Source organism: Triturus cristatus, chromosome 6 (genome assembly GCF_964204655.1).
Source record: "Triturus cristatus chromosome 6, aTriCri1.1, whole genome shotgun sequence".
NCBI classification, from domain to species: Eukaryota; Metazoa; Chordata; class Amphibia; order Caudata; family Salamandridae; genus Triturus; species Triturus cristatus.
In genome coordinates this window covers 1,299,335,870-1,299,348,286 of record NC_140589.1, presented here as the reverse complement: position 1 = coordinate 1,299,348,286, position 12,417 = coordinate 1,299,335,870, and the positions used below count along the sequence as shown (strand labels likewise).

At 41.7% G+C, this 12,417-nt stretch overlaps 1 protein-coding gene across 15 annotated transcripts in view; it reads right to left on the bottom strand.

The window, feature by feature from the left end:
- The window catches only part of EYA4 (EYA transcriptional coactivator and phosphatase 4), a 671,943-nt gene that overhangs the window by 284,615 nt on the left and 374,911 nt on the right, over positions 1-12,417 (bottom strand). The gene's annotated exons all lie outside the window — the stretch shown is intronic.

Genomic DNA, 12,417 nt, shown 5'->3' with positions numbered 1-12,417 from the left:
TTTTCACATTTTTTATTGTATTTTTGAGGCTTGCTAGGCCTTCAGTAACCTCAGTAGCATTTAGGGAAACAGGAAAGAAATGTAAGCAGTCAGGCATAGATCTACTCAAAAGTTGATTAATGCTAAATGTAACGTATTGCTGTTTCAAACAATTCATTTTCTGGTAGACTATAAGTTAAGTGGCAAAGATTAAGGGTATACATAACAGCCCCATCAAGGCGTTTAAAGTGGCATGCCTGTTAAGGGAAAGTCTCCCAAGTTTTGCTGCAGTTCAACTATAGTATTGGACTTCAAATCACAACTACAATTCAGATTTTTCCAAGGAAAGAGACACACCGATACATTTTGGGAGATTTGGGAAGAACAGATGATTCGGCAGGGCAACTGTGTACTGAATGCTTGCCAAAGCTGGGGTTTCAATATAACAAGCGATTATCAATGAACATGTATAAGATCTTAGGCCGGGCCACATCTAGGAAGACAAAACTCATGCTGCATAGACTCTACTGGACTCCAAAGAAGCTCTCAATATTCCAGCTGGATGAGGAACTGCTATGCCTGCAATGCTGACCACCAAGAGTAAACAACTTGCATATGTCTGTAAAATGTGCAGTGTTAGATAAGTATTCGTAGAAGGGATGTCATTGATAAAATACTGTTCCTCTACTTCCCTGCAGGACGTCATCATTTGCAGATAAAGAATCTGGTTATTATGTGCACTTTTCTTTTTCTTAAGAAACCAGTTCATTTTGAAATAGCGCTGGGATCCTATTTGTATTAATGTGACTTAAAAGGTCAACAAAGCAAGATAACACTGGAATATAATTTCAGACACAATGTACCATAATTTGACTTCCTTGATGCATACATAAATCAACCCTGTTGACCGACTGTGTTACACTGTCGTACAATTCCTGTGGCCCTGTTTATAGCTGGATATTTGGCTGTGGACCTGATTACTAGTTGTAAGGACATTTTTCATGACTTGAGTCCAAGACCTGGGGTACAAAGAGGCTTTTCTGAACGTGTGGCTACGTTTCGCACTCAAACGTTACAAAACATTAGCCAAGCTTGCTCAAAAAAGATGCAACTGTGGTGGCTACATTTTTCTTGTTTGTAAAGCTTGGAGGTTTTAAGTGCAAAGTTTCAGGCTACTGTGGGTCTTCGAAAAAACAGGTACTTGCTTTGTAAAACCCTGCTCTGTTACACTGTTGAGTTGTTATAGATGGCACTTGCTGACAGCCAGCGTCTTTAATGCTGGATTCTAAATCCCATTCCTCACTGCTACTGAGTCACAGGAGTTAAAAAATAATAGCAATTTTCCACTGCTGTGACCTTACAAGAGGAAGCGATTGCTTCTCCAGTGTTCTCCCACCCAGATCTCCAGATAAACGAGTGAAGCAGCGGAATTGCAGCTGGTGGTCCAACCCTCCTTTTCTTGCCTCTCTCCTGTCTCCACAGACCAGAGGGAGACGGGAGAATATGAGCAGGCCTTTGCTTCTGCCCGACACCATTGCCACTGTCCGGTGCAGTTATCGGCAGACTCACAGTGACAGGGAATATACCACAACATGGAAAAAACAGAACCAGATCATGAATGCACTGAATGCAGATCATTGGGTCTTAGTGACATCCAGGATTAAGATCAGGATCATGTGAACCACGCACAAGCGTTTCTGGAACACGGAACAGGTTACCTTCAGAACCTGGACCTGGACCTGGACTACAACCCATCTAGGAGACTCTGTTTGACCACATCACAAACTATACCCTGTCAACAATTCAGATGACTAAAAGACAGCAGCAAGGCTCAGGAAATACAAGTCCAAAAGCTCAAAAGTTCACATGCATGGTAAATTAGAACAATTACAAAAGATAAACTGCATACAAATTAATTTGTCAACACTGCTTTGGGTGATTGGAATAGCAAGTAGAAAGCAAGTTAGTTTCGACGGTCGGTAACAAAAAACTAAATAAATAAAACATGCCTTCAATTAAATAAAACAACCTATTTACAGCTGGAGGAGTCTATATGTTCAATCACTCTTGAAGCGGTGTCAATAAATTTTTACAAATCTGCACACCCTGTGAAGACTGCCTAAAATTAAACAATAAGCCACAGCCTCATAACAAGTGTGACGGGGAACGATTCTTAAATGTATTATGTCTGAAACATTTTCCCATATGAATTTCATTCACATAAGACTTAGTAATTTCAGTGCTTTCGTCAACAGGAGCCCTGCATATCGGTCCACAGCACTGATTTAATGTGATAGGAAGGGTGCCCTAGATCATAAACAAAACGAAAAGTAAAGGAACAGGCTGAACACAGGTGTAAGACCCCAACTAAACTACTACACTCTGCTGGAAATCATGCTATTTAATAAGGCGTTCAATTGAATTTTGGACATGTGCTGATGGCACAGCCAGACTGAAACTAAGGACATTTAACAATGACATTTTGTCATCATCTCCCCCCTTCCTCCTACATTCTCCAGGCATTCGCTCCACACCTAACTACAATGGCTGAGTTGGACCGAACTTCTCTCTTGCAGTCATGCTTCCCACATACCTCCAACACCCACTCTTTTCCACTCCCAGTCACAGAAGTCTAAACAACTAGACATCTAAGCACCTTAAAGTAGGCTGGATAAGACATTACTGGAGCTGCACAAAACTCCTCCAACAAATGAAATGTTGATATCCAATTGAGCCTTTTGGAATGGCATTGGCTGACAGTCCAACTACCAGCTGTGCCCGCACCCCACAGACATTTCCTTGAACATTTCACTGCTTCTGCTAGTTGATCTCGCCCACAAACTTATCTGCCAATAGCACCAATTCGCAGACCAACAGCTGGTGTACTATTAAGATTGAAAATACATGTAGAAACATAGTAAGACGTTTCATTTCACACCCTCACACAATATTACTAGCCACATTAGTAGCATGAATACCCTTTTCCCAATTAAAAGATGGTCTCGTGAGACAAAGAATCTGCTGACACACAAATGTCACAGCATGGATTCTCCACGCAAAGTTCCCACAAACAATTTAATAACTTCCCCGTACAATAACGCTTTCCATCTGCATTAATTCGAATGCTTTAGAATCCAAAACCAACACAGTATAAACCTAGGTAAATAAATGGACGGCATTGGCAGAAGGCCCAAGCCAGGAGCTGATGGCTAGGCAACGTGTCTCTGCAATTCGCTTTTATGCTGAAGTTTCATTTTGTGAGCAATGTTTCCACTTAACTCTTGTTTAGAAAAGAATTAACGTACTTCGGGCTTTAAATCTGTGTATGTACATGTCGTTACCATATTCATTTTGTTTGCCTTTAAATGGTACAGTGAAAAAGGAATATGGCTCCCAAAAAAGGTGATGGACGACAGCTCGCAGGAAGGTTACTATGGTGACACGTCTTCACAAAATACTGCGCTGTAAGCTAAAAACTGTTATTATCAACTGCGAGGCATGACCATAGACCATTCAAGTAATACTATTCATTACCTGAAAATATGCAAAAAACAGATATTAAATTGGTATAAATGAAATGTATTGTAAGAACTCTCGCTGAGAGTGAAAGAGCAGAAGCAAGAAAAAGAAGTAGAGAGAGACAACCAGATGCAATCGAGAATAAACCTTGGAGCGGAATTATTGGACCCCCAGTTCTTTGTTTTGTTTTTTCACACTATAGATTTAGGGGATTAGAACTGAGGCAGGTCATTAAACTTTCCCTTAGACCCTATCAAAGAATTTTTCTAGTGCCTGGTTATTGAGCAGCTTACAGCTGCGGGTCTGTACTTTTTTCTATACCAATAGGATAGGACATATCTAACTTACAACTAGTTAGTTACTTTCTTTTTTCCTGTACTTTTCCACACATATGTGTCTGCCTTCCAATTGTCTCCTGCTGCTTCCCTGACTTGCGATAAAATGGCCGAATGCGGCGGCTTAGCGTATGACGATGCTATTTTGCAATCCATTCTTGACAACACTCCCAGTATCTTGGATTTACCTACCACCTCCTCTGTTAGCGGGGTTGACGAGTGGGGGAAGATCCTGATTCTAAAGAAATCACATTCCCGTTCCTCGGTTCATGGTGCCATTATGGCAGAATATTTACGGGCCAATTGTGCACCCCCAGGCCTAATAGTCACTAATGCTCCACGTCTGTTCCTCACAGATAAGGGATTCCTGAAAGATTGGTCTCTGATAGCCTGGCGCTGCACGCGCGACTGGCTCATACTGATTATCAGTACTGCCAAAAAGGTGGCTGATTCAATTCTGATTGAAATCCAGCTCTTAGAATCTCAAATCAAAACGACCATTACTGCCAGTCTCTTTCGCAAAAATCAGGAAGAGTCTAACAAAAATAACAAAGAGTTCAAAGATTCCATCTTACTCTCAAAAATTGAGAAATCTAAGAAGGACCTGGCTAAATTCAAACATGAGACTGTCTACCCATACACTCACGAGAATTATTCCCCCCCTGAATTTAGGAACAATGGCAAAAGATTTGGATCCACTTACTCGGGATCCAGCACGGAAGATAGTGATTCAGAGGGTCAAGGTTCATACAAACAACCACCCAGAGGAAGGGGTAGATTCAATCGTTTCAATAGTTATAGGGGACAATCCATGCCTCAATTCCAACAGTGGTGGCCACCAACACCGTGGAGCTACCCCCCACATCCTTTTCAACCTCCAATGGCACCCTTTCAAGGTTTCCCATCTGACCCCAATTCGCATCCTTTTTTAGGATTAGGCCCTCCCAGGTCGAGAGGCAGAAGAAGAAACCAACGATCCCAGGTTCACTGGGACCCGCAAACAGGCCCACATATGGGGACCCGCAGTCAGACACAGAGGAATATTCCTCCAACAGACAGCCCCCACCAGACCTGATTGTAAATCTTAGTTCAAAGATACTCACTAAGGATGAAGAATCAGTTCTGAATAGAGGCCTTGGGTTTGTCACCACCTTTGATGGGGACCCTTTTCAGATACAGTGCGAATTAGCACAATTCTTTCGTAAGTTGAGACTACATTACTTTTTCAAAGACAAGGAACTGACCGAAGACGGAGAAACTGATATGAACACCGGCCTCAAGAAACGCTCAGTGTTCAATCCTCCCAGTCATACAGTTCCGCCGGCTGTCCTAACCTTTGAAGAAGCAGTTCAAAAAGATGTCACCTCACTCTGTAGTAGTCACAAATCCTCATACACTAATTTACCCTTGGCTGAACAAAGGGCCCTTCGAGACTTGTCCGCAGACCCTTTGATTACTATCAAACCAGCGGATAAGGGTGGTGCTATAGTGATTCTGGACACATCGGATTACAGAACTGAATGTCTTAGACAATTGGAAGATCGCCGCTTTTACTTACCACTGGCGGAAGATCCCACTAATAGACTACAGCGAACTATTAGTGACATGGTGGAGGAGGCACTCTGCGAAGGCTGGATTACAGCTAAAGAGTCTCAGTTTTTACAAACCAAATTTCCCATCATGCCGTATTTCTATACTTTACCGAAAATACATAAGGCACAAAGACCACCGCCTGGTAGACCCATCATTTCGGGTCAAGGAGCAATACTGGAACCTCTGTCTACTTTTGTGGATCATTTTTTGAGACCTATTGTCAGCAAGATGCCCACGTATCTCAAGGATACGAAAGATGTATTACGTTTGTTACCCACCATCGATTTTGATACCAACACGGATCTACTAGTCTCTTTTGATGTTGAGGCGCTTTACACCTCCATCCCCCAAGATGAGACTTTGGATACAGTATCTGCAATTCTACATGAGACCGAATTAAATTCTATTACCCCTGTACATTTCATTATGGCATTAGCCAAACTTGCCATGAAAGACAACTTCTTTAAATTTGAAGACCAGATCTACCTACAAGTCTCCGGGACCAGTATGGGCAGTATTTTTGCGCCTAGTCTGGCCAATCTCTATGTCCATTCCTATGAACAGCAACACATCTTCAATTCTACCAATCCGTTTCTTGATTCCATCCGACTGTGGAAACGCTATATTGATGATGTGCTGGTGGTCTGGAGAGGTGATCGCGCGTCTATTCTTCTTTTTCATCAATGGCTTAACACGAGAAACCAGTTCCTAAAGTTCACGGTCGAAATTGATGACAAAAGGTTAGCCTTTTTAGACCTGTCCATCTTCGTCACACCTACAGGTCTAGAAAGTGAGCTCTATCGGAAACCAATGTCTCGTAATTCTTTATTACGTTACGACAGTCAACACCCGAAATCATTAAGGGACAATTTACCGTTTGGACAGTTCCTGCGGGTTCGTAGGAACTGCTCGACTGTGAATACCTTTAGGAAACATTCTGAGGCCCTTACGACACAATTGGTCTCTAGACAATATCCTCCCAGGCTAGTGAAACGCTCATTCAAGCGGGCCACTAATAATCACCGTGAAGCACTTCTGGAACCTGCTTTTGAGAAACCCACCCTTGAACGCATGACTTTTGTTACCACGTTCAGTACAATGGCTAATAAGATACAAAAAAGCGTCAGAAAACATTGGCGCATTCTGTCCTCATGTGATGGATCTTTGGCACCCCCTCTGTTCTCCTTTAAGAGGTCTAGTAACATACGAGACCGTTTGGTACATACCCGCCCTAAAAACCTGCCCCAGAGAGCAGTAGGCACACTATGGGAGCTCCCGGCAGTGGTTGGCCACTTCCCTTGTGGTAACTGCTCAGTTTGCCCACAAACGACACACACCACCTCTATCGATATAGGCACCAATAGACCCTGGTTGCAGAAGAGGTTTACCAATTGTAACAGCGACAATCTAATTTATCTAATTACTTGTCCGTGCCAATGTAAGTATGTGGGTATGACAACCCGGAAAGTAAGGACTCGCATGGTAGAACATAAGAGTTCCTTTAGATGCAAGAGATCATTGACAAAACTAACCAGACATTTCATTGAACAAAATCATAAAGCAGACGATTTCCTCTGGACAGTGCTTGAAAAACCACTGATACCATCACACATTGTTGACACCACTAAATACCTCTTTATGAAAGAACAGAAATGGGTGTTTACATTACAGAGCGATGTGAGGGGTTTAAATGATGAAATTCCATGGACCACCTTATGAAATAAGCTGGGTGCTCGTTTAGTATGCTTCATCATTTGGGAACCTGTATGTGGCCTTATATGTTATTACACAGTAACTGTTTGCTTGGAACAAGAGACCATAAACACCTTTTGAATATCTACTTGAAAAGAGGGGATTATGCGGTTCAGATTGTACTTACACATGAAACTACAAGGTTTCTACATACCATATATCTAGAGATAAAACACACACTGAGATACTCAAAACAAAGGCTTATTACAATGCAATAAAACCCCTATATCCGCAGACTAGACAGTTTAGACCACATGCGATAATGTGATCTTCCAATGTTTTGGAGTTTACAGCTTATAGCGCATGTCATAGTTCTAGCGCGTTTATAGGACTACAGACGCCCCTATGGTGATGTCCCTCTGCAGCCTTAGAACTTTCCACTATCGGTATGCTTCAACATTCAACACTGCGATTTTCCTTTGTTGTTATATTTGTAAATTACAGCACAAGGTACATTTCTAGCGCGGCTAAGGGACTACATACGCCCACATTGTGAGGTCAACCTGTAGTCATAGATATTTCTACTATCGTCATACCCGACATTGCGATTTTTTCTAAGAGATGACGGTTCTTGTGGCCGCATACAGGTGTCCTTTTGTATTTTAAAGATACGCATGATTTGTATTTCATAAATATGCATGGCTGCTTTACCAATCGTATTGAGCACGCACGCATTAACATCTTAGCAGTTTTTAAAAAACAAAACAAACTACACAGGCGGCCATCATGACGTCATCCTGTAGTCCGGTTTGTACTTCCGGTAACAGGCGTTGACGGACTAGTCAGTTTCACCTCGCGTTCTGCAACCGACGAGCTTTGTCGGCTTTATTAGAACGCCGATTTGGAAGTAATGGTTACCTCCCTCCTGATTCTGCAGCCACAACGAGGTAACGACGGAGAGGTGAGCACCGGCATTACTGCTCTGATCTCCACTCTAAGATAATATTAGGTATTTTTGCTGCAATATCTTTAAACAAGGAAGTCATGAGACCCTTCTACACGCTCTTTTCTTCGGGAAATAATTTTTTAACATGAGACTTTACACTAGCCCCTTCGCCGCTAACATCATAATGCAAACCCCTGCACAACCGCCATTGTTGAATAGTTGCAGGTGTTGGTTTAGTAGGCAAGAAATGTCACGGTTGGTGCATTTTGTCATTTAGTCTCTCTTTTGAGCCTTTGATTTTCTGTTGGAGAGTTTCTTTTTGTTTGGTATGGCACGTTTGTGGTTTTATTCTAACTTTCAGCCTACCAATTCTTGTCACTAGTAGTATATTACACTAGTATACACTCTCTCTCCTTAGCTGGGGAAGATACTTTGATTTTTCTTCAGATATTGGGAGTTTATTTTCTCTTTTACACAGAGCGGGGCCTCTTAGTCCTGAGTCAGGATCCAGGCGAGGTGAGGTCCGTTCCCCGATCATTACGGGTAAGCCCTCTAACATTTAATATAATGTTAGCTTTTGGTCAGAACAATGAGAGTGCTTCTAATTTTTATTTCTTTTGATTGAGACAATTCCCATTTGTTTTCTTGACAGATGCACGCAGCATCCTTTTGAGACGGAGGATATGCCCAAGGTGGTACAATGTGCCATTTTCACATGATAGTGAGATAAATGTACTTGTTTGTCTTTATCTTTCCTTCCATCACTATACATGTTTTCACTTTTTTGCAGTAGCTAGAAATATAACAACATAGGTCCTGAAGAAAGCCGCAGGGGTGAACGCATCTCATTTGGCTGAAACATGTCGACCTCTATACACGGCAGTCATTTGTTTAATACTGCTTTTCTGCACTGTTGTTTTATTTAGTATGCGAGACACGTATTAAATTGTTAGTGTTTTCTCGCAATTCTATTTTAATACACCACCTCACTGTCTTTTGTTAGCACTGCACTCCTGTCAATTATCCTATCATCCAACTATGGCTGGTTTTTCCATTCCAATTCTTTGACAACCTCGGACCACCCACGAGTGAAATCACTTCCATTTAGATGCTCTCTATGATCAAGAGAAGCATCTCATTTTGGATTGGATAACCAGATGATAAGATTGATCACACAGATAATTGATGGGTATCCAATAATTCCGCTCCAAGGTTTATTCTCGATTGCATCTGGTTGTCTCTCTCTACTTCTTTTTCTTGCTTCTGCTCTTTCACTCTCTCTTTTGTTCTTTGGGACTTTTTAGCCCGTTATTTCCTGCATTTCCGCTCACTCAGCAGGATTTGATTAGACCCCCAGTTCTTTGTTTTGTTTTTTCACACTATAGATTTAGGGGATTAGAACTGAGGCAGGTCATTAAACTTTCCCTTAGACCCTATCAAAGAATTTTTCTAGTGCCTTGTAAGAACTCTCTACAGCAAAATACATCACCCTACGTAAAAAAAACTTTGCAAAGTTATGTTTGAAACCACTAGGTAATATGTGCATGTTGCATCAATATTCTCGGTTTCATTTTAAAAACTGTGCACTTCAACTCAGATATCTGACATCACAGAAAAATATAGGGGCATATTTACAAGCCCCCATCGCCACAGGAACGTCACTTTTTCCGACGTTCCTGTGGCGATAGTGGCTTCGTCTTATTCACAAAGCGGCGTTAAGCCACTTAACGTGGCTTAATGCTGCCTTGTGACTAAGCCACCCTTTCACGCTACACTTAGCGTGAAAGGGGTGGGCAATGGGTGTTGCGGTGGGCGTTCCACCGCAACACCCATTGATTTTTGAGTTGCCCCATATTTACAAGGGTGGGTTAAATATGGGGCAGCGCCCAAATAAAGAACAGGAAAAACCTGGTCTTAGCATGGCGAAAAGAGAAGAAATGCTACATTTATCCTAATTCTTGCTATTTCAATGTGTGCTGAATTGTGCAGGACACATAGAAACGGCAAAACACCATTGATTGTTTATGTGCAGGAAGATGTCCCTTCCTGCACATAAACAATCATTAAAATAAACATGACGAGTCGCAACTTCTATGGGTGCTGCATTATGCAGCACCCATAGAAGTTACAAAACACCATATCAGATTGTTTATGTGCAGGAAGGGACACCTTACTGCACATAAACAATCTTTCCTTGCAACTCAGACACCCTTGCACAATGGTGCAAGAGTGCCTGCGTTGGCGCTAGGCCGCTACATTTAGCGCCACCGCTAAGGGAAAGGCAGGGGTGCACCGTATTCTTGTGAATATGGTGCATCTCTGGGTTTGGAAACTGTCAGAGAGCGGAGTTAGCCTTCTTGGCTTAACACCACGCTCCAACAGTTTCCTAGTAAATATGCCCAATAGTTCGAAAAAACTGTGAAACAAATCTTCAGTACAGAGGGAGAGTGCGAAACAAGTGATCTATAAAAGCTGAGTGATAAGTGAAAAAAGGGGTTAAACAGTAAAAAGGTTTACAGAAAAAAAGAAACCTCCAAAATAAAAACTTTGTGGAGAGCTGAGTTACTACTTATCACCAAAAAAAGAGAGGAATATTGCGGGGAAAAGATACCAAAGAACAGCCAACAGATATGGCTTATATACCGAGCATACATAACAAGCATTGGCAAAGCTTTTGGAGCTGTTGGCTTTGCCAGTGCTGTTTGCCAAAGCTCTGGAGCATCGCAGAGAAAGGGAATTTGTTAAAAAAAGATGTGATAACGTTGTTGCATCATTTCGTAGGCACGCACATGACGGATAACGTATGGACGTGCATATATCATTGCACATGTGCACAGCTATGAAATGATGAGGGTGTTGCATTGTTAATTTATAGAATCAAAATAGATCGATAAATTTAGAAAAAAAAAATGTGACTAGCAGAAAAATGCCTTTTGTTAGGCAGTGGCACCAACAGCTATTTACCACAGGGGACTCTCCAAACAAATAAAAATAAAAAAAGGACTGTGGTGGGTAATTGGTGGGGTTTGAGGAAACAAAGTAACAACAGGTGAGGGCAACGGGCAGTGGGTAGCGGGAATAAAACAAAAAAGACAAGTGCGGGGATCAAGGGAAAAGCAGAACAAGGGAGGAATCAACATTGAGTGTGGGGGGTAAATACACATAAGAAAAAGCACCACAAACTGCTGTGGGGGGAGAAACTAGGGAGAGAGAGGCACAGAGTGCAGAGGATGCGGGTATTTGGCACAGGGGGCTCACAGAAGGAAGAAAACATATGCACTGTAAAGAAATGCTTAATGAGAAAGGAAAAAGTAGTTCTCTAAAAGTGAGCAGTGGAAGGCTACAAGTGAGCAAATATCAAATATGGTAAGAAGATTTGGTCCAGGGGAGGGACAAAAACAAGACTAAAAGGAAGAGATGAAAAGCCATCTACTTATAAGCAAAAAGGAGCGATAATAAAGGCAACCAATGGAAGCAGTTGAGGAACTCTAAGCCCACTGTAGTTTTTGGGTATAGCCCATAATACGTCTTTCACAACTAGACAACTTAAAGCTGTCTGGTAGGCGATACCTATAGGGGCGCACAATACACGCACACATATGATCACATAAAAACACATAATGCCCACATACCAATAAACACAAAGACACTCTTACCTTTACATATAACAAAGTGTGCAGGGTCAGAGAATTCTAGCTACCAGACGACAATTGGTCTGTGAGATAGCAGGAAAATCTCTTGGTACTGTGCATCAGAGGCAATCTGGATATTCTACCTCAGGGAAGTTATGGGTGTTAAGCCTAAGCAGGGATGTGGAATTCTTATAGCCCGACGCCAAGGACATATTGTTTGGGGTCAAGGGCAACAAGTTTTCATGTGTAATTTGTCCTTGGGACAAGTAGGCCCAAACCTTTGGCTGCCAGTTTACAGTATCACATTATGGATCAGGGAAAGGCATTGACTGCAGTTAAGGTAATATTTGTGCCCATATGTTAATGCTATTCAAGCTTGTAGTTATGGTTCATTAATGCACAGCCTTTATTATTAGGGTGAGCACTCTTAGTAAATTGTAAGCTCAGCCTGCACTACTGACAGTGGTTCCAGTATAAAAATGTGTACACACGTTTTCAATCTTTAACACTGTGAGGCTATGTATAATGCTCCCAGAATGCTCTCTGAGTAAATGCAATTATTTGCAGAAGCTTGAAAGCAAGATTGATGATTCTTTGCATTCAAAATAAAATGTTCACAAAAAAATGCAAAAACATAGTGCTAAACTACTGTAAAATTTTAGTGCCATTTCTTTGTAGCATCATTTAGTAAAATGTGTTGATCTATGCTAGTATATGCCAA